Raw genomic sequence first — 13,942 nt, 5'->3', positions numbered from 1 at the left:
GTCATGCAGGATAATTCGCTGTATAATATCAAAGTGCTAACTATTTACATTTGAGAATATACTTCAACTCCCTTCATGTTATTTCTAAACTTGGAAAATTGCTATTGCTATGGAACACGGCTATTACATTTGTATCTTCAGTTTACTTTTACTTTTTTATTAATGTATTAAATACTTTTTTATTTTAATCATTTTCTAATCCCTTTTCGCCTTTATTTAATAATTCATCATTAGAAATTTATTGAATATTAGAAATCTATTTTATTTCAAATTCCTTTCCATTTCCTTTCAATTTCTTTCCATTGCTGCTTAAGTTAAAAAATATTATAATAAAAATTCATTAGAATTCAAAAGTTCAAGACACTACCACGTAAGAAGTGAGTATATAATCAATTACAAAATTTCATCTATTCGAACAAAAAAATAATCCAAGAATAACTAATCATAAAAATATGAATACAGTAGTAAAAAATCTTTGAAAGGAATATGATAAAATAGTGATAAAATGAAACTTAGGAATCTTTGGATCATTCACACTGTAATGCTAAATGTCTGTTCAATTGTTTTCTTTTATTTTCTGACTATAATACTGATTAGATGTAATGACAATTTTTTTTATTTATAATCATACGGTTCGAAGTCTCAATTCCGATGAAAATCTGTTGTGATTGCTATTGAGCTTGTTAAAATTACATCTTAATTCGAACATATTCGAAACTTATTGGGAAAAAATGTGACAGTTTTCAAAAATTGTTAACGCAAAAGCCCTATTCATGAGGTAGGAAAACTCCTATCAACCAAACTACTTTCGTCACCATAACGTTGCACGACCCGAGGTGAGAAATTTAATGAGCTCCTGACAGTACAATCTCTTGATATTTGATGTAATCGAATCTATATTTCAAAACTCCCGTATCAGACTATCAAAATATTTTTTGTGGATTTGGACCAGGAGACTATTGGATTTGGTAATCCATTATGCATTAATGTATTGTTATGAAATAAATACTAGTGGCATCGGATTAACTATGAAACATGACTACAAAATGTATACGCTTGGTCTAAACTACGCTTGTATCTAAACAAGGTTCTTTAACATAAGCCACTAAATTTTAAAATCATTCTGAAGTATTATTATCATTAATTAACTGCAATGTAAAATCACATGCTTAATTAATGCTTATAGTAAATATATATCTCATATGCTTAAATTAAAAAAAATAAACTTTTGATTTGTACTCGCCTATGAAGTTAAATCTACAGTAAAATTGAAACTTGGCAAAACGACTTTTTAATGGTTTATGCAATATATATATATATATATATATATATATATATATATATATATATATATATATATATATATATATATATATATATATATATATTAATTTACAGACAGAAAAATATAAGAAATATTTATATTTATATAAATTTGTATTTTATTTAAAATGATTATATTTTAATTATTTCTTACCAGGAACGGGAAATCAATTTCCTTCGATTAGAAATCAATCAATAAATATGTACATCTCGGATGAGAGAATTTAACTATCAAGATGTAACAAACTTTTGTTCCTTGTAAGATGGAGGCGGATTTTATTGGAAATCAATCTTTTCACTTTGTGGGAATTGTTGCTTTATTGATTATTACACCCTGCGAAGATTACTGAAATTTCTTTAATAGGTTGTATTAAATTAAATATGTGTAAATTTCTCTTCACTTATTCTCATACAGTTAAATAAATGGTTGCAATTTATTAAGAATAATAATATTCTATGAAAAAGATAAAATTTAAGCAAACATTGTTTAATAAAATAGATTCTGTTTGGTATCTTTCGGCAATTTTTAAAAATTTTTATCAAATTTTATTGATTTAATTACTTTTAAATTTTGATTAATGAAGAATTTCAGAAAAGATATTAAAAAAAGAACATTTTTAGAAATTTCTTTTGATTGTAAGCTTCATTTCCCATAAAATGAGGTATAAATTAAATCATGAGGACCAAAATGATGACATAAAATAAATTTAAAAAATGAATCGCCACCATGGCGAACGTCTGAAAGATGATTGCTAAATAAATGGTACTAATAAAGAAAAGGTAATAATATTAAATTAATCCCAATTTAAGTAATTAAGATGCTATTTTATCTAAATGTTGCAGACAGTATTAATCCTCTTTTGGAGTTTTCAAGAAATCAGAGGAATAAACATGTAAAAGTGTTAGTCATTACAAACCACTTAATTACGACAAATTTAATCCAAAGAAGATGACCAAATAGTAGGAAAGTACAGACATTAATGTGTTTGCAGATAATACTGTATAATTATTCAGTAGTAAATAATACAATAAAATCATTAAATTTTGGTAAATTTCAATATTAATCAATGGTAAAAATTGAGTATAAGAAAAAACAATTAATAAAAAAATTGCTTACACATTCTTAATATCATGATTGAAATAATACAAACAAAAATGACATATTATAAGTGATGTTACCAAGATATTCCATCGCGCTTGATTTTCTACGCAGTTATTATAATTTAATTATTGGAATTTCTAATTAACATCATCTAGCATCCAATTAATTAAAGATTTATCTAAATTCGAGATATGGATCTAGATATCGATATTTGGGAATTCTGACAGAGTCGGGACTTACGAAATATCAAAAGTTAACTAGATAGTGATAAAATGGCATTGTCTCTGAAACAAAATAATTACATTAATATTTATTTAGCAGGAGGTACATAGTTAATTGTGCGATTAAGATTGCCTTTTTTTCACATTAATTTGTCTCAAATTTCCTTATAGAGATTGAAATGATTGTGGCAAATATTTCTCTTTTCACCTAATATGGGTTTAATGTAAGTGAAAAGAATAACAGTTGCTCATTAACTGATTTTGTTTTTCTAAGTAATTACTTTGCAAATTAGGAATTGAAAAACATTTTTTCAATCAAAAATTGCCCATGAAACGTCTTAATACCTAATTAAATGTTCTGATACATATTAAATACTTTGTAATATGACATAAAATATTAAATGAATTTTAAAACAGATTAAGTCACTCTATTTTTTTTCTTTTATATCAAGCAATTTTTGCTTAACTTTCTTCTATAGAGACGGAATTCTGTATTTTTTTTCCATTCCTTCGTCAACAAATTGAGTCCAAATGTAAAATTTTGATGCCAAGACTGTATACCAAATTTCATTTCTAAACCATAAATCCAGAAATGTTTGTTTTTCAGACTTCAGGAATTCGAAGGTTTGAAAATAAATTATTTTAATGAATACAATAATTCTTCTTTATTCAATCCAGAAACAAATATATATATATTTTTTAATTTGGTAAACAGTGCTTTATGATGTTATTCCATACCCCTTCTTGACAAATACAGAAATAATTGTTGATACATCTACATTGGTCTATCAATTCCTTGGTGCAATGATTTTTTTATTTTAATACACTTCCAAACGTTTATAGTTATCTTGCATTTGCCAATTTTATTAGTGTTAATTATTTTCATCAAGTATTCAGATTCTGTACTCGTTTTTCAATTTTTTTTTTACATTATTGTTTTCGCATTATGCTAAAATAAGTTTGGTGGTGTGAGAATTATATCTTTCATTTTTTTAAAAAAAAATTTAATTGACAAAGTGTCATTTATTATCCTAAGAGCAATTTCTCATGAAATACGTTGCTTCTGTTTTCCTTAGAGTTTCTCTATTATTTCGAAATGATTGATCTATTAAAATACAAAATGATTACATTACAATATTTTCTGAAAAATATAATGAAAAATCCAAAATATATTTTTAGTTTTAAATCATGCTTTTTTAAAAAAAAAAATGAACATGAAAGATAAGAAATCTAAAATGATTTTTAAAGTCTTTATAAATAAAAACAAAATTTGAAGATATTTTACTTCTTGAATTTATATATATATATATATATATATATAATTTTTTGTTGAAATATAAGATAATAAATAATATAATGATAAGACGAAAATGTTTATTTGATGAAAAATGTTTACTTGAATTAAAACGAAGAATCAAGCAATTTTACAAATGACTTTAAATGTTACTACTGTAAAAAAAAAAAAAAAACCGTACTAACATTTTATTTCTTTAATTTTATGAATTTCATTTCATAAATATAATTTTAATTTTATGAATTATTATATTTAAACGCTTTATTATAAAATGGATTTGCAGAGAGATCATTAAAAAAACGGATAATTGACTCTTTTCCCTCTAAAATTAGCTTTAAAAAATTGCATAAAGCCCATACTTTGAAATTATATATAAAGGCAATACACTTTTAACCGTAAAACATCTATATTACTTGAAAATACGAAAGTATGGATGTCTAAATGCTTCTTTTATTTCTTTTTAATCCTCCAATATTTTTGTATTCAATAGCGGATATTTCAGAATATATTTGCTATTTAAATGCGCTTATAAAATCCACTTATCAATTCAATTAGTAATCTAATGCAAATAATTTCAATGCACATGTTTTCAATTTTCTGTTCCCATTTCTTTATTGCTGCACGTACCTACCACATACTTTAATATATGCTAATCTTACTCTGAGATTAAGTATTCACTAGCACGTGAATAAGAAAATTAGTACAGTAAATACAAATAAAAGCAGAATTTAAAAAGTTAATTAGGTACTAATTTATTATTTATGCTCATTAAATATGTTATTAAAAAGTAAATCTAAAAGAAAAATAAATATAGAGAATGTATAGATGGTGTTCAGTTACTAGAATGAAAAATTTAAAGGGTTGTTAGCAAACATCAAGAAAAATAAAAATTGAGATAGAACATGTTATAACAAGCCATGTTGAGAGGAAGAAAATTATAAAAAAAATACATGCATGTTTAGATTCTACAATGGACAAACGAGTAACATAATAATTACAAAAATATTTATTTGATAACTTACAATAAAAGTTGTTCATCCGAGACATTGTACAATCTACGAAAATTTAAAGACAATTTCTGAATCAGATATATTTTAATGTTTACCCTAGCGATAGCAATCCTCATCATGATCTTATATCAAGCAAAATAAATTAAACGAATATTTTCACATAGGCGTCGAACCTGATTATGGACCACTAGCTAATTTCAAAATCATTAAAGATGGATATTGTTACAAAAACTGTAATGTTGCTTCTCAGCACGTTTAATTCAAATCACTGGAAAGCCCGATTTCAGATCGGTTCTGTTGGATACTGATCGGATGCCAAATCAGCGATCCTAGAGCTTGGTGACAAGCTTGGCGACAAAATAGATAATACTGGATTTTTCCAGAATTTTGGTGATAGGAACCGAGATATGCCTGATTGTTCCAGAACCTTCTCTGCGGCTCCGGGAACTATAATAGGCCGGCAGTGACAGTCGTGTATTAAATCGTGGAAAGAGCAACCGAAAGGTTTATAATCATATGGCAAGTCAATGTTTGCTGAATTGAGCTGCGTGCAGAGTCCTGGTGTATATTGTCGAAACAGCATCAAATCGTATAGAAGTGAATTGGCAGGTGAATACAGCTAAAGCGAGGAGACAATGGAGAATTGCAGGCGTTTGGAGAGACCGTAGAGAGTAGCTGCATAGATTCCCTGCTCCTGCTAAACTCTGTCTGGACGTTTTGTGTGTTATGGTTGTTATTATTACCGATTGCTACTTGTGGGCTATTGTTTGTTGTAGGGTGCTGCTATGTGTTCTTGTGTGCATCTCAAATGTGCATTTGTTGTGTGCGTATTCTTGTCTTCTTATTAATAAAAGTCGTCGATTGTTACTGAGGCCTGTTGATTATGTTTCTTCATCGACTAATAAATCAAAAGAACCCTTAATTCATAGCAATATTTGTATTCAGTTAGAAAAATGTTTTAAACATACTTTTTTTTGTTTGACTCCCCCCGCCCCCCAAAAAATTACATGCCACAAAAATTTGGTTTGGATTTTTTTTTTTTTTTTTTTTTTTGGCAAAAAAGCCAAGATGTTGACTATGCTGCGCAAACCAGAGAGATAAAATCGTTGCAATATGAGAGTATAAAATTTTATTATAGTTCGTCAACGGATTCTGAGACGACAACTTTTCGACGACCCCATCTCATTAAGGGATGAGACAGGAACGATAAGCGCGTTTCCGGTATAATTATCTATAATGTTTACGTCTCAGAAAAACGCGAGTCTTCATTGTTAAATGTAAACATCTCCTCCTTTTATCTTTCCTTTCACCCCTATTGGCGAATTAAACCCATCCTAACGCATGCGCAAAAGCACGGAGGTTTTTACAATCCGTTGCTGAACTATAATAATGCTTATAAATGATTTTTTAAAAAAAATAAACATTTTAAATGAGGGAATAAAGCCTTGTGGATTTTAAAAAATCAAAAATATTAACGGGGGGATTTTGACAAGTAAAGTTGACAAAGAAATTATAGATATTTGAAAAAATCGCAAGAGCTGTACATGAAACATGAGCATTCATTCAAAATATGGTGAATAGATATTCGACAGTTGCATCGCGAACACATTAGTAGTTGTTCTCCGAGTAAAAGATGAAGATGATTGAATCTAGTGTCACCAATGCGTAAGCGTGTTAAAAGTATTGTTTAATAAAGGCCAAGATTGCAAAAGTGGTTTGACAGCGCTGAGTTCCCACTCTGTTTGTCATTTCGAGTAAAGAACCATTTAAACATGTTTTTTTAAGTGACTCACTGGTAAAATAGTATCTATGGGTGCAGTCGTAGATTTGGTGGCCTTTTCGGCTTTCGCATTGCCTAAAATTCCCACATCCGATGGTACCCACCAGAGTAAAACCATGGGAATTCAAGTTATTAAAAATATCTAAAACTATTAAAATCAAAGGATGATTATGAAGATAGGAATTCAATGATTTGAGTAACATTAAAACACTTAACGAATCAGTATAGATAGTAAAATGTTTTTTCAAGTCCTGAGAAATTTCCTGTAATGCATATAAAATAGCAATCACCTCAGCTGTAAAAACTGAACAAGAAGAATGAAGCCTGTAAGAAAAAAAACTTTTCAGAGAAAATAACAGCGAAAGATGCATGGTCGGCAGATTTTGATCTATTTGAATATACTGGTGCAAAATCTTGACAATAACGTCTGTGTTCAAGAAATTTTTGTTGAAAAATAATGTATGCTGTGTCATATTTGGTAGAAGTTTTAACACTAAAAATTACAAAACCTAAATTTTTATACATTTCTGCAGTTTTACTAATAATTTGATAATAAAGAAAAAAAAGCATAAAAATCTTAAATTTGTTTATCAGTTCTTGGGTGAAATTTAAATCAACTTTAATTTAACCCAATAACATAATTATGAAATTTAAATCAACTTTTTCAGTTGACCATCTCTACATTTAAGAAGGCCTTACAGAGTCATGATTAGAGTCAATGCTATGCGAATACCAACAATGAGTCTAAAAGTTTTGTAAAAAAAATGAGCCTTCTCTGCTTCTGAAGTTAAAAGAATGTACATCTGCTCTAATAGTAAGCACATTTATAAGGCTTTAAGATGGATACACATTAGAAATAGAAATCATGCAAATTCAAACACAACTTAAAGCCCTCACCAGCTTATTATAAGGTATTCTACAGAACAATTTAAGATTTACATTAGGCTAATAAAATAAAATCAAGAAGGTATATCTATAATTATAGGGATTCATCTTCGAGATATTTTTGAATACTAAAAAAGAAAATTATCGCTGTATCAACATTCTTATAAAATTCCACCCCAGAATTCTTTTCGAATGAAAAGAGCTTTAAAATAAACATCTCTGGAGTGTATCGGTTCAAGGACCTTTCAGAGATATTCAAATTTTTTTTTTTTTTTTTTGCGATATAGACATTTTCATCTCTGATACACCCACGAATAGATAGATCTTAGAGAAAATGTTTGAAATAGATTTCCCGCATTCGTACTATTTTTTCTCATTTCTCTAACACTTCTTTTCTTTACTTTGCACCTTATCATTCAAAGAAAATAGCAAATTTCAGTTTGTAGAAACAGGGGGATGCTGCTTTCATCTTTGGGATTCTTTGAAGCGAATATAAAAGCACGAAAATCAATTTCCAAAAATAGTTTTGTGTGTTTTCGCTGAAGGAATCAATAAGATATTAAACAGAAAGTAGTTAAAGCCCCTAGGCATAAAATAGTTTCAAAATTTTATGAATAATTTGTCTGCCGATTTTTTTTCTAAGGGAGAACTTAGTAACAAGAAATTCTCAATGTCTTCAAAATTTCTCGTAATCGTTTTCAAATAACCATTTACATTTTTCAAATAGTGTAATGAAATCTCCAAATAAAACTACTAATATTTCAAGTATTTTAAGTTTATGCCTAACATTTTGTGAAATAAATGAGATCAAATTATAGGAGATTATACGTTCTTTTAGTCATTTAGACTTACATGAAGCACGTTTTAAAGATTTAAATTGATTTCATTCAATTTATACTATCTAAAATTATTGTATGTTGAAAGTAATATTAGAAGACGAATTTAATGGTCAATTATAACTTTTTAAATTATTGATCACAAGCTTATTTCTTAGTTTTATTTTTTTAAGATCGCACATAGATAATTCAGAAACCTTTATGTATTCAGTAATATTATTATTGAATAACCCAGAATTGATGGGATTTAGTTTAAATTAGTTGTGTTTACTTCCCATTTGATGAAGTGTTGTAAGAGTATATTCGCATTTTTCCGGTCGTTCTTTTCAGTGGAATCTTATTTTAACTCCTAGATATACAAATTTATTTAACTAGTCAAATTAGATGACACTTCTTGTCTGGGATGTTTATTGTTTATTTTAATTCTGGTAATAATGAAAGTGGCTTTGAGATATTGAACCGTTTCTGAGTTATTTTTGCACTTTAAATTACTTAATTCTTTCATTTAATGACAGATTTAAAATTAATAATTCAGCAACTCGCCGCATGTCTCAGATACGTCATTGTATGCAAAATGATCAACTCTCTCATTGGTTCAACCCGGTTGTGAAAGCTCTGTACTGGTGGGTCCGGTTTGGGTCTGATTCTGTCCAAAAGGTGCAATGGGAGTGCAAAGCGATTTATTACCAAAGTAGACCTCTAGGGAGAAATATTAGCTATTCATATGTGACAGTAATAAATTATTTTTACTCACTGAATAGTTTTAAAAGTTTATGTAAAGTTAAGTGAAGTCCTAAGCATTACATTTGTATTTATATAAAATTTCAAAATAATTTGAAAATAATTTTCAAAAATTATATTTTTTATTCATTAAATATGTCATTTTTGATTAGGGAAATATTTAAATATAAGAATACCAAACTCAAGTTAAAAATTTTGCGAACATCATTTAATAAAGTTGCTTCAATAGGGTCTATCATTTAGTGATTTGATTATGATTTCCTCACTACTCAGAGAGATAATGAAGACTTCAGAAGACTGATGGGTCTACTTCACCATGCAATATATAAAAGAAAATATCCACACAAAATTGCATTTATTCAGGTCTTACAAGAATCAGAGCCTTATCCCACAGCTCTTTGGCCTCGAAGTCAAGTCATTACTACCATTTATCATTACAGCGGTTCTCTAATTTGATTATCCTCTCATTTTGGAGCTACTCTCAAATCATTAGAGACTGTAATCGATCGGAGTATGTGAACATGACTATTTATGTGATTAGACAGAGTTGATAACATCTGAATCGATGCCCTTTATTTAAATCTTCATGCCAAACAAATCTGAAGATGCATCTTTCAGATAGATAGAAATAGTTTAAGGTCCTTGTACAAAACGAAATTTTGGTGGGATCTGGTCTTTAAAATAATTCTCTAAGATTATTTCCAAATGATTTGAAGTCGAGTCATTACCACCAGGTTTGACCACAGCTACTACGATTCCAATTTGATTATCTTCTCATTTTCAAGCTACTCTCAAATCATTAGGGTTTATAATCGATTGGAATATATGTATATGGAATTTTATAAATGTGATTTGACAGCGTTCATGGCATCTGGATAGACCCTAGTACAAAACGAAACTTTGGTCGCCAAAGTTATTCTCTGACATGATTTCCAAAACGATTCGAAGTCGAGTCATCACTACCAGATTACCATGGCTATCTAATTTGTTTGTCTTCTCATGCTGAAGTTATTCTCAAATCATTAGAGGAGTATAGAGGATTAGATTAGTATTTTAAAAAATACAGGAGAAAATCTGTATTTAAAAAAAGCAATAATGGAATGAAGTAGCTTTTTAAGATCAAAAATTTTCTTGGTTGCAACTTCACACTTATTTACTAGTAGATGTAACGAATAAGATTTTCTGGTTGATTCTAGCTTATGTTTTCTTACTTAAATACTTAATAATTTAAAGAGAAAATTAATTAATTTCGAACCGCTATAAATTCAATTATTTAAGAAAGTGTATTGACAAAAGTGGCACTATATGACGAAATAAAGAGAATTTCATTTTAAGTTGACATAAAATTTAGAAACTGGGTGTAAAACTCTGAAATTTAATGTGCTATACAAGATTAAGCATAGCTTTTTATGGCATGAAAGAAGATATTTTGCGAACTAATTTGTTGATGGAAGAATTCCTGAAATTAGAAGGAGGTCTCCAATAAGTTTAGAAGCGGAAACTAACGGTAAAAATCTAACGGCAAATAGAAAAGAACATCCTCATGAATTTTTCTATATGAAGTATATTGAAAGTCTACTGAAAACAAAGGTAAGCAGGATCGAGATTACCATGACATCACCAAAAAAAAAAATTCAAATAACTTAAAAATATCCAAACCTTGTATTCTAATTCGTGATGAGGTTCGGAACCAGATAATACGAAGAGGAAATTTGAGCAAGATAATATAGTGAATAAATACAACAAATCTTTGAAAATTAACACAACTATCTGATTGTTGGCTAATACTTTAAAATGTTATAAAACACTACTAAATCATCTTTTTAAATATTGGAAGGAAAGTTTCACTCGTCGTTGTTTCATGTAGATAATTAGATATCGAATTTTTGTAAAATTTTTAAACTTCATCAATAAGCAGAAAGCTCTCAGAAATTTCATTACATATGGAAAATAAGTATTTACATAAAACTCTTTGTTTTTTAGTATGCTTTATATTAATTTTAAAGGAAAAAGACTTCTATGATTTAATCTCAAATCTTAGAATCAATTGCAGCATGCATTTTAAATTTCAAAACTTATAGAAAATGTTATGAAAATATAACTAGAAGTGTATAAAATTCATTAAAAATAGTTTCTTACAAAGAGAATGTTTGTAATTTTTTACCTTATAATTTTTGTTATAGGTGTTAGAAATATATAAAGCCTTAGTAATATCATATTTCATAGAAATTATAGAAAATAGCAGACAACGAAATCTTCTAGATTTAGGTACAGTTATTAGAATATTTTATGAAATTAATGTATTTTATGGGATAAAGCATGCTTAAACTTGGTTCAATTGATTTAAATTAGGCATTTTATACCTCAATTTATGATATGTTTACACAAATCATATTTTCTGACTTTCAGTTTCTATATCCTCTACTAATTTATTCTAAAATATTGAGGGATTTAGAAAAAATGGGAAGAAAAAGTAAGTTTCGAAGGTAATAATCAACGCATTTAATCTCAATTGTGGATATTGATATTTTTGTTATTTCGTCTATCTAATGTTCGATGTTGCTTTCAAATAAATTGAAGCTGAGGTTGAATTCAACTAATAATTAATGGATCATTGCTGGGTTCCAAATTTAAAGCGCAATTTAATTCGAAATAAGAGAACTAATATATTTCCTGATATTTGGTTTAGTCATTGTAGCAAAAATATTTTAACCATAATAACAAACAACATAAGAATAACAAAATTTAATGTAAAAGGTATGTTTAATAAATTATATAAATATTAATTTTCTACAAATACTCCATAATATTTACATTTTTTAATTGAAATGGCGTCGGAATCAAGTAATGATAGCGATTCCCAAAATTGTTAAATCTCTCATTACACTTTTTTATGTTATACTTTATGTCCATTTTATTACATCAGATGCGCAGGATGCCCCCAAATCAAAGTGTTTATAGACGATTGGTAATTGGGAGACATTTTTATTGTTTTGTTTTTGCCTAGGTTTTTTGTTTTGTTTTGTTTTGTTTGTCTACAACTAAATCAAGAATCGCTGTCACCTTCACTTCCCGATCGATTTCCTGTATCTTCATTTTTAGTTTTTTTTTTAAATTATACTACGTATCTCAGCAGTGCTTTGATTCATATTTTTATTGATACATTTTTTATTTTTCTGAAAAATGTTTGTAATTTTTTTTTAAAAATTAACTTTTGAAAATAAGCGAAAATAATATTTATTATTCTATTCTTCATTTACACATGCTTTTCAGAAACAACCTGAAATTGAACAAAAAGCAAAAATTAAAATAACAGTAAATTAGATATTTTAAAAGAAATGCTTACCGAAAAATTTAATAAATTTTTTTGAACGGAAATTTTTAATGGAAGGTTCTGTATTGTCATGTAATGAAATATGTCCTACAATTTTTTGCTAGAAAGTACATTTATTATTATCTTTTTATTTTTAAGAGAAATACGAAGTTAATCTTCGCTTTGAAACATTTTATGCTTGAAAAACTTTCATCAAGACATTTTTGTAATTTAATTAAACTTGATGTTGCATAAAGAAAAAGACATTTCTTAATTCAAATGACCTTTCCTAAATGATGGCAAAAATTATACCTATGTTTTTATATTTAATAAGATTTGTCGGTTAATTCTTATAAATATAAATATATTTTGGAATTATGTTCGCAATATTTCTCTAAATGTAAATTTTTTTTGTTTCTGATTATTTTAATGACCAATCTAAAAAGAAATATACTATAAAATATTGCATTTGGTTGGGATGTTTTGAACAAACGAATGAAAAATTTAACAAAATAAAAAAAATTGTATAATATTGATATATTTTATGCTTTAAGGGTTTATGCTTCACTTGGGAAGCATTGATCTTCGGGAAGAATCTCACGAGATCAATGCTCTCCAAAACAACATTTAAAGGGAGACCACTAAATATTTTACCTGTAGGCAATAAAAGCATCTATTGACAGGCAAATATTTGAGACTCTATATTTAGAGTTAAGGTTTGACAGTAGAGTGACAGTTAATTCTCCAGCTTCCCGCATCCTTGGAATTTTATCGTAAGATTTAAATTTAGAAATCTTTATGCAGCATCCCTTACGAAATTCAATAATTAAACATTCATGTAATAAATATTCAAACATGGGTTCATTAGTATTGGGAAAAATTAGTATTGGTAAGTATTAATATTCATTAGCATTGGGAAACGATTTTAATATGTTTGAATCAAACTATTTCTCTGCTAACTTTATGGGATATGTGTTAGATCCCATTTTTGCATGTCAGATAATCATTTTGGGGATCAGATTCTACCAGAGTTTTGCTTTGCATAAGGCCATTAACTCTTTAAATCTCTCTGAATGATGCATCTCGAAGTTCGTTTGGTATAAAAATTTAAATAAAGAGAATCGATTCGAATGCCCAACGCTTAAAAAAACGCGTCGAATCCTATCAATAAAAGGCCGTGTCCATACATTTCGAGCGATTATATTCTCTAATGATTTGCCTTTTCACATTGCCTGCAAGATTATAAATCATTCCATTCTTTATTATGTTTTTTAAGACTAAAAATGAATTGTATTGATAAGTCCAAAATAATGTGATATGATCATAGTTATTGAAAATAACTGAATTTCGGAAGTAATTTTGTCACTAACTTTTTACAAAAATAAACATTAATATATGCTGTTTTTATGAAAACATTATTTAATGAACCGCAAATTT

Source organism: Argiope bruennichi, chromosome 9, assembly GCF_947563725.1.
Source record: "Argiope bruennichi chromosome 9, qqArgBrue1.1, whole genome shotgun sequence".
Classification (NCBI taxonomy): Eukaryota; Metazoa; Arthropoda; class Arachnida; order Araneae; family Araneidae; genus Argiope; species Argiope bruennichi.
The sequence above is the reverse complement of the archived record's forward strand: the minus strand, read 5'-3'. Positions refer to the sequence as shown.